Genomic DNA, 15,462 nt, shown 5'->3' on the forward strand with positions numbered 1-15,462 from the left:
GTTGCATTCTGTCGGATTCAAGCCGAGTCTTTCTCCACCTGTGTTCCAGTCGTCTACCTCACCGCTTCAGCCTCCATAGTTCTTCCATATACCAAGGGGCCAGTTTTGAAGCAGGTCGGAGAGGACGCTTGGGAGCAATCATGTCTGCCACCCCGGTGAGTTTGCCTTAACTCTCTGTGTGTGCTTCTTCATCCATTTTCGCTGTTTGCTATAAGAACAGCCCTGCTGGATCAGACCCAAGGCCCATCCAGTCCGGCATCCTGTTTCACACAGTGGCCCACCAGGTACCCTTGCAAAGCCCACAGGCAATGTTGGCTATACCAACACTGTTTATGCCAAGGACTGTGAAAGGAGGAAGATGGCTCAAGAAAACAGCACACAAGATTCATTGACAGAGCTTTGAGTGGCCGATGAAATCCCAGCTGTGGGTTTCAAAGAGATTAGAATAGAATTTCCCTTCCCTGCTAGTTGCATTTTTATATTCAGTCCCAGCTTAGAAGCAAATCAGCTAAATCAGAAGCAAATCAGCAAATTATGTATTCTTGTGTTGCAACTTGCAAGGCTGTGGCAGGCGTCCTGTGTGTATGAAAAGGCCTTTATTATTGCTATTGCCCTATCCTCCCTTCTTCCCTCTCTCTCCTGTCCCACATTAATGGCCAGGGTAACCAAAATCTGCCAGGGCGCCAGGAGGAACAAAAAACAACCTTATGGACCTTTTATTGCTTATCAATCAAGGACGAAGACTAAGATGACCACACCCATCAGAAACATCCTGCATCAGCAGCGGGAGTGCCAAAAATGTTGGACACTATGGAACCAGAGGATGAGAATGGGCCAACAGCTTCTAAGACCAAAATCCGGAGGGCTGGTTCCAAGGGTCACTTCACACCCTGACCAACCACCCCTTGACCATCAAAGACCAAGAAGAATATAAGACTCCAGGGTCTGGGGCAGTCAAAGTCCATCAGAGGTACAGTTGCGATATTCTGGCTTTCCAAAATCGGGTGCCTAATTTGCACATTATGTAAATTTTCTGGAAAATAATTTTTGAGCAGTATAGTGACAGCATGTTTTGCTCCATAACTTCGCTTCTACAAGAGCTAGAGCTTAGCTTTTTTTGTTTTAATGAAAGATGAAATCCGGGCGAATCTGGGTGAGATGCTTAAAATCCAGGTGAAACCCAGGATTTGGGGGGGCATGGCAACTTTAATCAGAGGGTTCGGACCAGAAGACACATCTTCTCTTTCTCCAACGCTGGAGCTGTCCTTCGCACCCCAGCTTCATGCAGCCACAACTGCTCGTCACACTCTAGCATCCGGATTGTCAGGACAATAAGCAAACTGGCCATTTGCTGGTTCCCTGCTCCTGGGTAACAAACTTTCCCTTCTTCTGTCCTCTTCATTCCCCCTTCTTCCCCCTCTCTATTCTCACTAGGTTTGCTTGCACATTAGATTTTGCCTGCCAGAGTCTGTCTCTCTCTGTAATTCTGACCCTATCTCACAAGTACAATTACAAGATACATCTCTGGTTTGGTCTTTTGTCTCTCCTCACACATCCACTGGTATTTTCCCCTAAAATTCAGAGTAGTACCACCTGGGCCCCCAAACAAGGTGCAATACCTTGGTGAAGTCCCTCTAGGCTGGGCTGAACCTCCCCAGTTGGGAGCAGAAGCCCCTTGGGGATGACTATAGTCCAAGCAGTGCACACAGAGCCAATGGGTGAAGCCCCTACAGGCTGGGCTGAACCTCCCCAGTTGGGAGCATCAGTCCCGAATGGCCTCAGAGAAAGGGCGGCTACATCCAATCGGCTGTATTGGTGGGGGTCCCACATATCCCAGGCAGCTGGGTAGAATTGCCTGGTTGCAATATCCCTCTAGGCCAGGCTGAACCTCTCTGGTTGGGAACAGCAGTCCTGAGTGGCCTCAGGAGGAGGGTGCATAGTCCAGTAGACTGTGCAGAGCACCCTGGGAGTCTTGGAACTGAAAAGACCCCTACCCAATAAACTGCATAACATAGTTGCCTCTTCAAAAAGAACTCCTTTGCCCAATTAGCAGGGATTATTTCCCCAAAAAGAGCCAAAACATGCCTATTCTGCCTCATAGACTTTTGTTGCTTCCCTAATAGCTTTATTTTGTGCAAGATATGGGCGGATCAGGACAGCTCAGTTAATCTTCCTGAGCTTTTCCCCACTTTATCAGCTAGATGTGCCAATCAATTCATTCAAAACCAATCTGAGCTAGAAACGAGCCATTTTGAGTGATTTGAACTCTAATTGAAACTCCCTTGAAATAAAGGGCCCGATTTGAGTTCAAAGTGAAACTACCCCAATTTGAGTTCAAATCAATTCAAGTGATTTGAGCGCCATTTTGAGTACCATTTTTCCAAATTGTGGATTGGTTTTCTGGCACTGGCTTCTGATTGGCATGAGATCTCCTTGCCTTTTGGTTGGCTTGTTATCATTCAAATCAAGTGTTGACATGGGCAATTGTGCCCCCATTTGTTTAGGGGAGGGAGCATGCGGGAGCCCAAATAAAGGAGTATCAACAACTATTTAAGGGTCTGGGAGGCAGAGATCCCTTACAGTGTGCCAGTGCCTCTTGTAAAGGAAGGATACAAGAGAAAGAATACAGTGACTACAGCAGCACAGCGGTGGTCTGGGGCCTGCCTGGCCCAGTGAGAGACAAAGAGTGAATGCCTGCTTATCTGCCCCCCCCCCAACAACTGCTTTAATTTTTTTCTAATTTATTTTTAAGTGTACCAGCAGCTCCAGTGCCTTTAACTGGGTGCTGCTTTTTGCATTTGTTCTCTTCTGTGGATTTTCTTCTTCTTGCTTGTAGCTAGCCCCCTGTGGCTTCAAGAACTGGGGTGTTGTGCTGGTTTGGTTCTGTGCAGTACTTCTGCTTCCTGGACCTTCTTAGCCCTGGATCAAGGAGGGTGGTGGTGGTGGCCCTCAGAACGAACCAGAGGTCCCAGTACTAGTACCACCACCACCGAAACAGTCCTGGACTGATAACAGCATGGTGTGGAACAATTTTGAGCATCTGGTGACCCACACCATGCTGCCTACATCCACTGAGGGACACAGGTCAGCAGGGGGAAGGACCCTAAGTGTCTTATGATGCTGAGGATGTTGAAGCACCTGTGATAGCATCACCCAGAGTTCCCTACTCCTGCTGGCAGCAATAGGCCTGGTGTGTCCTTGAGCAGCAGCATTGCACCTGCTCCTACTCCCAAGCAGGGGAAGTTGCTTGTGTGGTGGATGCAGTCAGTGGGCAAGCAGTCTGGACACCCAGAGCCTTATCTCATCACTCAGGCCACTGGGGAGATGATCACTTTGGACAACCAGCCATTCCAGGTTGTGGAAAATGCCAGCTTCAGCCGGCTGTTCCAACTGCTTGCCCCAGACTATAGAGTCCCCTCACATACCACCTTCAGCCGGTGGGTGGTGCCCTCCCTGTACCGGGCATGCAGAGAGGCCATGTTGCAGCTGTTGTGTTCAGCAGCTCCTGACATGAGTGTGCACTTTGAGGATCTATGAACCAGCCACAGTGGGAAGCACACTGGTGAGGGCAAGAGAGCGAGGGGACATCTGCTGCTGGTGGCATGGGCAGTCCATCCCACTGAACCCTGACCATACGAAAGATGAGCTGTTGGTGGCCATGGATCGCCAGGTGGAGGGATGGCTGCCCGGGGTTCACCGAGGGTTCATGGTCACCAACAAAGCTGTGGACATAATGAGACCAGCTGATTGGGGTCATTTTGTGTCCACCCATTGTGTGGTGCACACTCTGAATGTGGTCGTGGGGAATGTGCTTGGCCGTTCTGGGGCTGCGGCCAGGCGAAACATTCCTGCTGGAGGAACTGGGCGGTCTGTTGCTGCCACAGCTCTTGTGGAGAAGTGCCACAAGGCAGCAGCTACCTACGGCCTAACCCACAAAAGAAATGGGCAAGCAGGATATTTCTTTCTTCCTTTCTTTTTTTACACCTTACCCCCAAATCCCCATAGGATCTGTCATGGGAAAATAGATTCCATTACTGTTCCTGGTGAGATGCTGCTGTTCCTTGTGAAATGCTATGTTTGCAGAATGAATACAATGGTGTGATTGTGGTACAAGGACCGGCATGTGCAGTGATGAGAAGGGGATGCAAGTTGTAGACTGTGATAGGTGATACAAACTCTGATGTTGGACTCTGGACTGGTGCGTTGTTTGGATCCTGCTATTTGCATATCTGATAAGACTCCTGTGCTTAAAGTATGTATTTGCCCCCAATCAGGGTTCTCAACACATAGTTGTTTGCCTGGCTTGCCACGATTAATAAAGATTTGAATCTGAGGGAACGGTGTAGCCTCCGCTAATTAAAGAACCTCATTAGAAGTAAATTCCTCCAACAGATCCAATGGGAAAGGTTAAAAGTTTGTTTAAAATCGCCCATTTCTTTTGTGGGTTGGGTGGTAGGTATCTGATCATGCCCTACCACACAACCCACTTTGGTGTCCCTAGGACCTACCCATGGGGAACAATGGGGTGTTTTGAGTTCCCCATTGTTCCCTATGGGCGAATCACTCCATTATTTGAAACAGCTGGCAATGGCTGCTGTTTCGACACATCGCTTTGAGGATTTTTTGATTCGTTAAGGGCATCCCTAGTACCAGCAGCTGACTGAATAAATTGCAAAGTGCCTCTTTTGTTCGGGAGCTGCAAAGCATCTCCACCACCACCTTCTCTCCCCCCCCTCATCCAGACCTTGTGGGGGGAAGGATAAAGAGAGCAAGCAGAAATGAAGATTATCTTCCCAGGGACACAACTGATGCTAAACAGACAGTAGAGCTTTCCCCTTCAGTTTGTCTCTATTCACTTGCTCTTCCAGCTGCCTGCCCTTCAAAGAAACCACCACGTGAGAGCAGCAGAGAAGGAAAACATCAGGAGTGACACATCTACTCTAAAAAAAGGGGGGGAAACCAACAATCTCCATTGGAATCCCCCTGCCTCAGGAATCCGTGTGTGTGTGTGTGTGTGTGTGTGTGTGTGTGTGTGTGTGTGTGTGTAGGTGGTGGAGAAAACCCTGAATTAAATTAAAAGCAAGTGAGGAAGAGCATTAAGCCTGAGGTTCTTTTTTGGGATCCTTGGTTTTGCAGCAACTTGCAAAAGGAGGAAGCACCAAGGAGGGCATCAGAGATTGCAGGACTTTGCAAGATAAAAGAAAGGTGATCTCTCTGCCGCAAGAGGAGTTTGTCCCCCCTTTATCTTGGAGGACAGCTGCCCCCTCCCTCTCCCGCTCTCTTCCAAGCCCCTCCTCGCAGCCCCCTCCCTCATGCTTTGGTGCCAAAGGAGAGTGGGAGGCAGAGACCTGTCACAGAAGGCAGGCAGGCAGGAAACCCCTCTCCCCACCAAAAAGGGGTGGGGGGACTGAGCTCTACCTAAGGAAAAACTTACTGCTGCCTGCAGAGCCAAGACAGAAATGAGAGAACTCCTAGAACAAGCCAACAGCCCCCTGAAGCGGGGAGCTTCCTCCAGCTCCAGCCCCGTCCCCTCCTGGCTGATGCTTTGCTTCCTTTGCAGGCGATTCCTCCTGATCTGATTCTTTCCATGGTTGCCAAGAGACATATGGCAAGCAAGCAGCACCGGCCACTGTCTCAAGGAGGTGCTCACACATCAGAAACGGATGGACTTCAGATCCAAAGCCTGGGCTTGTCTTGTCCGTGTCTCTGGCTCCCAACCAATCACTAGAGCTCCAGCTTAGAAGAGCCATGCTCTGTGGATTAAATAAGTCATCAGTTCTTCAGGGAGCAATCAAAATAAGAGGATTTTCATCTGGTCTACTGCAATTGTCTTGAGTCAGCAGTAGCCATGATTGACTTTCTAATGGCCTTTGGGATTCCTGATAAACTATATGAAGGGGTGGCCAAACTAAGGTTCTCCAGTGTTGGACTACAATGCTCATCATCACCCTCAGTTACAATTTATTGCAACTGGGAATGATGGGCATTGTAGTTCAACAGCTGGAAAGCCTCACGTTGGCTCCTACATGAATGAAATGAAGTTGATCACAGAAGAAAAAAGAAAAGACAGACTAAACCAAGCACAAACAAGAAGATTTTTAAGACCTTCAAAAGGAGCTACTTAAATAATAAAGTCATTGTCTGCATTATTATTACGCAGCGGGGAAGTAACCTGCCTAGGGAGCAAGAGGTTGCTGGTTCGAATCTCCCCTGGTATGTTTCCCAGACTATGGGAAATACCTATATCGGGCTGCAACGATAGAGGAAGAAGATGCTGAAAGGCATTGTCTCTTACTGCACAAGAGATGACAATGGTCAGCCTCTCCTGTATTCTTCCAAAGACAACCACAAGGCTTCATGGTCACCAGGAGTCGACACTGACTCGATGGCACAACTTTATGTCATGGCTCCCTTAGACCCAGGATGTGTCGGCACAACGTCACCTTTACTTATGAGAAACACGGAGTATACATTTCTAAATAAATAAAATAAGCTAGTCTCTTACAGTGTAATTTCCCAGGTCTTTGTGCATTGTAAGGATCCCACTTGAACACTGACCACGCTACATAATCTTTAGTATGTGCAATGGCCGCCTTGTGAGCTCTGCTTTCAGCATAGGCGTAACTGCGGGGGGCAGGCAGGGCACTTGCCCTAGGCGCCACTGAGGTGGGGGCGCCACGCCAGTTCCTGCCACCCCCACCCCATTGCCCACCTACCCAGCCCCAGGGCCCCTCAGCCACTTGCCTCCAGCTCTGGCCTAGGATCGGAGCAGCCTGCAAACTGCAGAGCTCTTCTCTCCCCGCCTCTCAGCTGATTGGCGGGTGGGCGGAGCCTCCATAGAGGCCTCCGAGTAGACCTCCCTGAAGTCTGAACTCGGCAGGCCTGAAGGGAGGCAGGAAGGAGGCTGGCAGAGCTCCCTGCAGCAGACTAGACCATCCAGCACAGCTTTTGCAAGGTAGGCTGTGAATTCCTTTTTGTGGTTACCCCCCTATATAGGGATCTGCTTGCCATAGGGCTTTGATATGGGTGGTGGGGCGAGACTGAGAAGTCTCTGAATATTTAATTTAAAACAGATTGGAAAATGTGCTGGCTTTAAAAACAAAAACTATCTAAAAAGGCCTATAAGTGGCTTGTTTCATGTCAGAAAATTACAAAAACTTCTGGAACAAATATTTATTTATTCATTCATTCATTTATAAATATACTTATGTTCAAGTTGTTTTGCAACCCAGAAGGTCTGAGTGAGAACTGTGAAGCATGTGTTGTGCTTTTATTTTATTTTATTTTTCTTGTGTGTGAACTGCTCTCCAATAACTTGCAGGGACTTCAGTGTAAATCTGGCCAACATGTGAATGCAGCACCTCCATTCCAGAGGAGATGTGTGTTAAAGCGCTTTAAAAGCCTCATGTGAAAAACCTCCTGGAATCAAACTTTACTGAATTTGTTCAGAATTCTGAGAAAACAAACATAGGCTCACCCTGCATGGTTGAAAGTCTCCTTTGCTAATCTGCAGTGAGGGGGCCATTTTAATAATTAGCGTTGCTAGTGTGTTCTAGGCATTAAAAGTAGCACAAATATATAGTAAATGCATATCACTATATACTGTGAAGTGTGCATGTGTGTATTCAGTGAAATGTATTTCCAGGCAGCATACTTATGTTGAAATATCAGACTTCAGTCCTTGGGGGCCTGGGATGTGTGGAGGCCCTGGACTTTGAGGGGCTGGGGGCCCATTTTAAAATCTCATCTTGGCCCATTCCAACCTTGCTATGCCCCTGGCAGTCACTACACATGGGTTTCTGCACAACACCTGCACAGAAGAAACTTCCATGTAGAAAATGTGTCTCTTGTAAATTGACCCTGAATTTTCCATCCATGACTGGGATATCTGAGAGTTAGAGTCAATAATAAAAGAACAGCACACTGCTTGTGACAGGAAGGGGCAAATTACAATGATTTCTTAGTCTGGCAGGGGCTGGTTTTGGCCCTGGCAGAACTTGGCTATCTGCTCCTGTTGCAAATGCCTCTGTCTAGTGTGGCAAACTAATGTATCCTCCTACCTCTTGGTGTCAAAGTAGCACTGGTGTGGTGAATGCACATATACCCCATCATGAGCCAACAGTCATCATAAGACAAAGCCTGGCAGGAATCATTCACTGGTTTATAGACCCCACCACCACCACCACCACCACCTTCTTCTTCCCTATTTTGCTAGTGACTATTTGGGCAGGTGATCCTCTAGGACAAAGTCATGTTTTTTAAAAAGAATGAGATGAGAGAGAGAAAATGACACTTGGAATCCTTGCATAACTCCTGACTGTTGTTCTAAGTCTTTAACAGAGATGGCTCATGTTTTCAGGTTTTGATCAACAACCATGTCTAGATGGTACAGTGTTCCTTTTAACAATGATTTCCAGAGATTGTTGACTACAAGTCCCATCATTCCTGTTTGGACAGGGGCGCAATTTCAGTGCTTGCCCTAGGCGCTATTTTCCCTAGTTACGCCTCTGGCTTTCAGCTAGCAGTTCATGTCTTGCAAAGGTTTTCAACAACCCCACAATTGCCTTGTGAAAGAACATTGCTTGCAAGGAAAGCCTACTCAAGAGAAAACTGACCAGGAGGCAGATAATGTCAGAGCCAGTGCTAGGGGTTCTGCTGCCCCACTCAACCTGTAAATTGGCACACACCCAATTTGTTTAAAACTGTGAGCAGAATGAGTTTTGTTCTGAGTGGCAGTACTGAGGCAGTGTGCACTTATGTGCATTATTATGTGCCACTGTAGATAATAAAACATGTGTGGGTGGAAAAATCCTATTCATGTTTGCTCAGAAGCATTTCCCACTGAATTCAAACAGACCTACTCCCAAGGAAGTGTGCATAGAACCTAAAAGTCACAGTATTAATGATTATAATTTATGAAGCTTTGTATAACTACGGAAAGAAATCTGCAGACAACTCAGAGCTTGGTTCCCTTTAACTGCTTCAGTTCACAATTAGTGGGGAGGTAAAACTGGATTCAGGAATCCATCGACAGGATAAAGGGTCTCTTCCACTTTAAAGAGCAGCATGTATTCCTACTCTTCTTTGCCCCCCCCCCGCTTCTGAAAGTGTCAGAGGAGATAGTGACTCCCAGTTAACGCCAGGATTTCTTGGTGAAGTTTGCCTTTGCTTATATGAATGCAACACACTGAGGGACTACAACACCTGGGGCTTTTTAGTTTAGAAAAAAGACGACTGCGGGGAGACATGATAGAGGTCTATAAAATCATGCATGGCGTGGAGAGAGAGAGATTCTTTTCCCTCTCACACAACACTAGAACCAGGGGTCACTCCATGAAATTGATTGCCAGGAGGTCTAGGACCAACAAACGGAAGTACTTTTTCACACAACGCGTGATCCACTTGTGGAACTCTCTGCCACAGGATGTGGTGACGGCCAACAACCTGGATGGCTTTAAGAGGGGTTTGGATGACTTCATGGAGGAGAGGTCTATCAATGGCTACTAGTCAGAGGGCTGTGGGCCACCTCCAGCCTCAAATGATGCCTCTGAGTACCAGTTGCAGGGGAGTAATGGCAGGAGAGAGGGCACGCCCTCAACTCCTGCCTGTGGCTTCCAGCGGCATCTGGTGGGCCACTGTGCGAAACAGGATGCTGGACTAGATGGGCCTTGGGCCTGATCCAGCAGGGCTGTTCTTATGTTCTTATGAGTGCTAAGGTGGGTTTCACATTAAGCTGCAAGAATATGCCCAGGGCCAACGCTGTCTTTGTTTGTTTATTATTATTTATTTATTCATTCAATTTCTATACTGCCCTTCCAAAAATGGCTCAGGGCAGTTTACACAGAGAAATATTAAACATGAATATATTCTATAGTATATTATATGAGTATATAATACTCATAGTATTATATGATACTATGTATTATTATTATATGATCATAGTAAGTCATATACTTATAGTATATTATATGAATATATTATACACGAGTTGCTGAATTTTCTAGTTAAAGACATTAATAGCCAGCGAACAAGACCTTGCAAAGTACTCTTCGGATTCAGAATGAAGCGCCCAGAGATCATTGTGAACCGCCCAGAGACGCGAATTCGGGGCGGCATACAAGTGTGATGAATGAATGAATGAATGAATAGAGAGCGACTGCTATGATCCCTCCTGAAGCAGCAGCAGCAGCAGCACATGCCCTTTGTAAACACGGGGAACAGGAGTTGAGATGGGAGGGAACGAGGGAGAGAGGGAAAGTTTGGGAGAAGGTAAAGAAGAGCGATACCAGAAGGCTCCCCCAAAACACTGCGTGAGGAGGGAAAGAGTGGGAGTTCCTACCAGAGCGGGGGGGGGGGGAGAAGAGCAAAGAGGAGCAGTTCTTACCCTTGGTCCACTCCACGACTTGCTTAGGGCTCCAATTGGTAATTGGCAGATGACGAAACAGCAGCGCTCCTGCCTGCTCTTTCCTCTCCGCCCCTGAGCACAGATTCCACCCGCTCCTGCTCCCGTCGAAGCAGGTGGCCACTCAAGCTCCCACCCTCCCAGGCAAACAACCCCACTCTGCCTCTTCGGCTTGGAGCAGCCTCTCCCTCTTCTTCGACGTGCAATCAGTCCTGCAGTTAGGAGCTGCAGCAGCAGCAGGCAGGCAGGCGAACACACAAGAGCTGAGCGGAGGCGCCTGCCCAGGAAGGGAAGGACTGAGCAAGCGCGCCGGCGCCCAGAGCAACCTGGGCCAGTGGAGCTGAGGAACGGATAAGTCTGGCAACGAGGGGGGAAAGAGCCAACGGCCCTACAATGGTTTTTCTAGAACAGGATCTTGTAGCAAAATGTTGTTTAAGGGATGCTGGAGCTAATGGCAGATGCAGGGGCATAGCAAGATTTGAGTAGGCCCAGAGACGGGATTTTAAAATGCCCCCTCCACACACTGAAGCTCAGCTCATGAAGTAAAGAAATCTTAAATGAGGCTGAATAGTGGTAACAAAAAGCATAGTAACACTGAGAGAGAGAGAACCTATGTGCCACAATAGAACATCATCCTAAATTATTTTTAAAAGGTTTTGTAAATTGTAGACGATGCAAGTCATTTAATGGTACTAGAGAAAGACATGCTGTTCTGGTAGCTCCAGGCCTTAACACTCACATCAAGTTCGGAGGATGAATACAACTGAAGGGAGCCTGGGCGGGTGCATGGCTGGGGGAGTCAGTCATGTGACTTGCCTCTGGGGGGGCAAGGCAGTGGGCCCCTAGACAACTGTCTCCCCTTGCCCTATTATAGTTACGCCCCCTGGGCAGATGTCAAGCTGGAAAAGGACTGAGCTGCCCTAACTTCAAGAATGGTGTTGTGGGAAGATATTTTGAAATGTGCTTGAGCAGCTAAAAAGATTAGTTTTGAATAGAATCAAGCTAGCGAAGTTAGATGGCGCTTTTCATATCTGATACATTCTGTCCCTTGCCTTGAAAGTGCTTGATTATATCTGTGTGGGTGAGAGAAGTCACACTTGAAAGCATTTGGGAACTTTTGAGTTAAAAAGGAATGTTTTGGCTTGTACGCAATGCGCAAGTGTAGAATGTACTGTTATCTCAATATAAAAGAGACGTAGAAACTGCTAGAGCACGCCGCCGCACGCAGTGAGCTTTGATTGCTAGCAAACTTTAATAAAGCTCTGTTTAAAAGTGCGATACTGGTGCCTGGTGTAAATTACCTAACCAAGGAAACGAACACAGGGAAAATCCCTGGCTTCTAACCGTGTGCAAGATAGCATTTCAGCCCATGTAGCTTTTCTCTCTCTCTCTTGCATGACAAGCTGCACTTGCCCATTTCCCTTCTTGTACCCAAGTTTCAAAAGCACTGGTGCGCTGCTAGACTCTTTGGCATCAACACCTCCTTAGAGTGACAGAAGTAGGTGTCAATTGGACATTACCTTCTTTTACATCAGGCCTGCTCAACTTAGGTCCCCCAACTGTTTGTGGACAACTCCCATAACCCCCAGTCACAGTGGTCAATAGCCAGGGATTATGGGAGTTGTAGGCCAACACCTACAGGAGGGCTGAATTTGAGCAGCCCTGTTTTACATCATGCCTCAATTAATGCATGGGACACTTACAAAGAGATACATATGACAGTCAGGTACCTGCCCAGAAGAGCCTACAATCTATAAGCAGGCATGGGACATGGAAGGGGAAGGAATAGTGCACTACTGCAGGGGTTCTCAAATGTGGGTCCCCAGATGATGCTGGACAAAAAACCAAAAAGGACAAGCAAGTCCAACATGTTCTCAAGGGGACAGAGGAAGGGGAAAGAGCAAAAATACTGAGGCAGGGAAATATTGAGAAGTCCAGAAGTGCCAGAGACATACAAGCAAAGATGTAGCCATTAGAAGTTCAAATGAATGGAATAGAGGCACAAGAGGGGAAACGCTCCTGCTAGAGCGAAGTCTGGAATATCGTCCCCAACCACAACACCTTTTCATTGTTGAAGGTGACAGCGAGGGTGGGGGGGAAACTATTACAATACATAGCCTGATTGTATGCATGTTTATTCTGTTCAGAAGTAAACTTGCTACATTTTTATCCAAGGAACTCAGGACAGTGTACATGATCCTTCCCTTTTTATCCCCACGACAACCCTGTAAGGTAGGTTAGGCTGAGAAAATGACCCAGTGAATCAGAGGATAGTTTCCCAAGATCTCTGGCTTCCAAATTTGTTTTCTGGTGCAAGTCAGTGTTGGGTTTGACGTATAGATCTCTAAATGGTCCGAGACCAAAGTAACTAGGAACACAGGAAGCACCCCTAAGCCTCATTCAGACATTATTTTCAAAGGATGGTGTGCACAAGTGCACGGTCCAAAACAAGGACAGAAGTCCCACCCTGCTAGCCTGTCAGTCCTCCATCCTTTTCAGACAATGTGTGACTGAGGCTCTATACCGAGTCAGACCATTGGTCCATTTCTCACTCAATACTGGGAGCTTCTCTTCAGGGTTTAAAGACAAGGGTCTTTCATAGCCCCATTTAGAGATGTTGCCAGATAAAAAGCCTGAAGCTCTCTGCAGGCAAAACAGGTGCTCTGCCACTGAGCTACACTTCTTGGAGGAAGGACCACCTTCTTCCATAGGAACCTGCCTATTCATTGAGCATCTGCTCAGGACACCATCAGAGATTAAGGGATGAGGCCTTCATTTAATGGTACAGCACTTTTCATGCAGTCTCGGGTTCAGTCCTTGACATTTCCAGGTAGAGCTGCAAGATCCCTATCAGACTCCTGCTGCCAGTCAGAGTAGACAAGGGTTAGGTGAACCAATAGTCCGACTCCATACAAGGCTAGATGGCTGCCTGCCAGCTGTGGAATATCCCTCTTCCCACGATCTTCACTTGGCACCTACCTTGATTCTTTTTAGACATCAGGTTTTATTTCCAAAAGCATTTAAACTGTAGATGGTTGCTCGATTTTTAAAATCAGTTTAGTATTGCTGTTTTGGAAAACAGCATTGTATTAATTGGTTTTTATAATCTTCATACTGGGTTTTAATTTTTGCAAGTTGCACCCAACTTCAAATATTTCCAAACAAACATTTGAAGAAGATATGCTTGGCACTGCAACCGTGTTTAAAACTAAGTTTCTAAAAAGTTTTAACACGCTAGAAGCAATAAAAATTGAAGGCATTATTTCAATAGGTTTCAAAGTCGTAAAAATCATTTTATTGACAAGAACAGTCAAAGCTTTTTCAACCAGGCCACAATTTATACAAACGTGGCTCTGTAGCTTCGTAAAGTTTACATGCTATTTATTTATTTTATTTTATTTTTTTGCTTTTTGTTCTAGCATAGATACACACAGACACTCCACTTTTAGGAATATATAGCTAAGGTTGCCAACTTATCTGGCCCCGCTCTTGGGCCTTTCACAGTGCCATGACACACAAAATTCATAGTGCTGAACCTTTTCCCACCAACTACCTCCATGCCATCCCTGAATAAATCTGAGAAATTGGCTATCGAGTCACAGTGGATAAATCAAACCTCCATTTTGAGGGCAGTATGCCACCAAAAACCATTTACTGTACTGGGGGTGAGGGAAGGACAACAGTGAAGGAAGATTGTTGCCTTGCAGTGCTGTTTGTGGGCTTCCAGAAGCATCCAGTTGGCTAGAGCCAGAAGCAGGATGCTGAACAGATAGCCCTTGGGTCTGATCCAGCAGGGCTTTTGTGTTTTTCTACATGTACTACAAATAACAATATTTACAGATCAACCACAGCCCTTGCCTACAGGCTTGCAGTACTGTAGAAGACATGAGGCAAAAAAAGCGGGGTGGGGCCCCAGAAACAGTCAGGAAAGCTGAATCAAAAACAATGGAGAAAGTAGATTGAGTTTGCATTTCTTGTGACTACTGTTTGAATTCAAAGTTGACAACTGACAATCCAGCTTTGCTTGATCTTCAACAGCATCTTGCTATACAAAAGTCATTAGGTGAAGCTTTTCACAACATGGAGATAAACATTTTGACCTACGAATGATTGCTGACATTAAGGGCATAGGAGCAGAGGCTGCTAAAGACATTGGCAACTGTGTTTAACTGTGTGGTAAAGACATTGGCAACTAACCATCCCACCTGGGGGAAATAGGTTTGAGTGCTTAATTTCCCACCCTTACTCTTTTTTCTTTCAAAAAGAACTGAGAGAAGCATTGTAGAATTTGAATTTATTTTTAAATCTCGCTTTCCCCCCGTCGATACAGGTGTTCAAAGTGGCTAACCATCACAATAATCATAAAACATTAAAAATTCAATTTAAAAGACAACAGAATATATAATACATTTTGCCCTCGTATCCTTAAAGGTACAGAAGCCTAATCTTACCAGTGTGTGCTCAATACTCAACTCTGTGGGACTGGTTTCCATGTTAAGTGTGTTTAGGGATTTTTTTTATGGTTGCAATCCTAGTGTCAAGAGATTGAGCCCTGGTTCTGTGGGCAAGCACAGCTCAGCAGCAGCTTTTCCTATTCCGACACCAAGTCAAGAAAGGAGAGGAGCAACAAGAGCCCCGGCGGTGATTGAGGGAGAGAACAGGAAGTGGACCTGTTGCTAGGGCAACAGCACAGCCACAAGAGAAAAAGGACCCTCTTGTGGGAGGGTTCCATTTTCTAGCAAGACCGAGAGGCCTGTAGGGGTGTGCACGGAACCGTGGAGCTGCGGTCCGGCACTGGGGTGGGGGGTTCCAACAAGAAATGGGGGGGGCGTTACTCACCCCGGAGACAACCACACCGTAATTCACTGAGCAATCGGGCGGCAGGATATCTCCCTGCCGCCCGCTTCATTCCCCGCTCGGCGGCTCCGTCCTCATGTACTGTAAAGAATCGTCTTCCTTAAGCATTTAAACCCTTCAAAGCCCCGCTGGCGCTCGGCTGGCGGGCGCTCGGCTGGCGGCCGCCCCAAGAGGACCCCTGCTGCCCCCAAGAGGACCCCTGC

Source organism: Hemicordylus capensis, chromosome 2 (genome assembly GCF_027244095.1).
Source record: "Hemicordylus capensis ecotype Gifberg chromosome 2, rHemCap1.1.pri, whole genome shotgun sequence".
Taxonomy (NCBI): Eukaryota; Metazoa; Chordata; class Lepidosauria; order Squamata; family Cordylidae; genus Hemicordylus; species Hemicordylus capensis.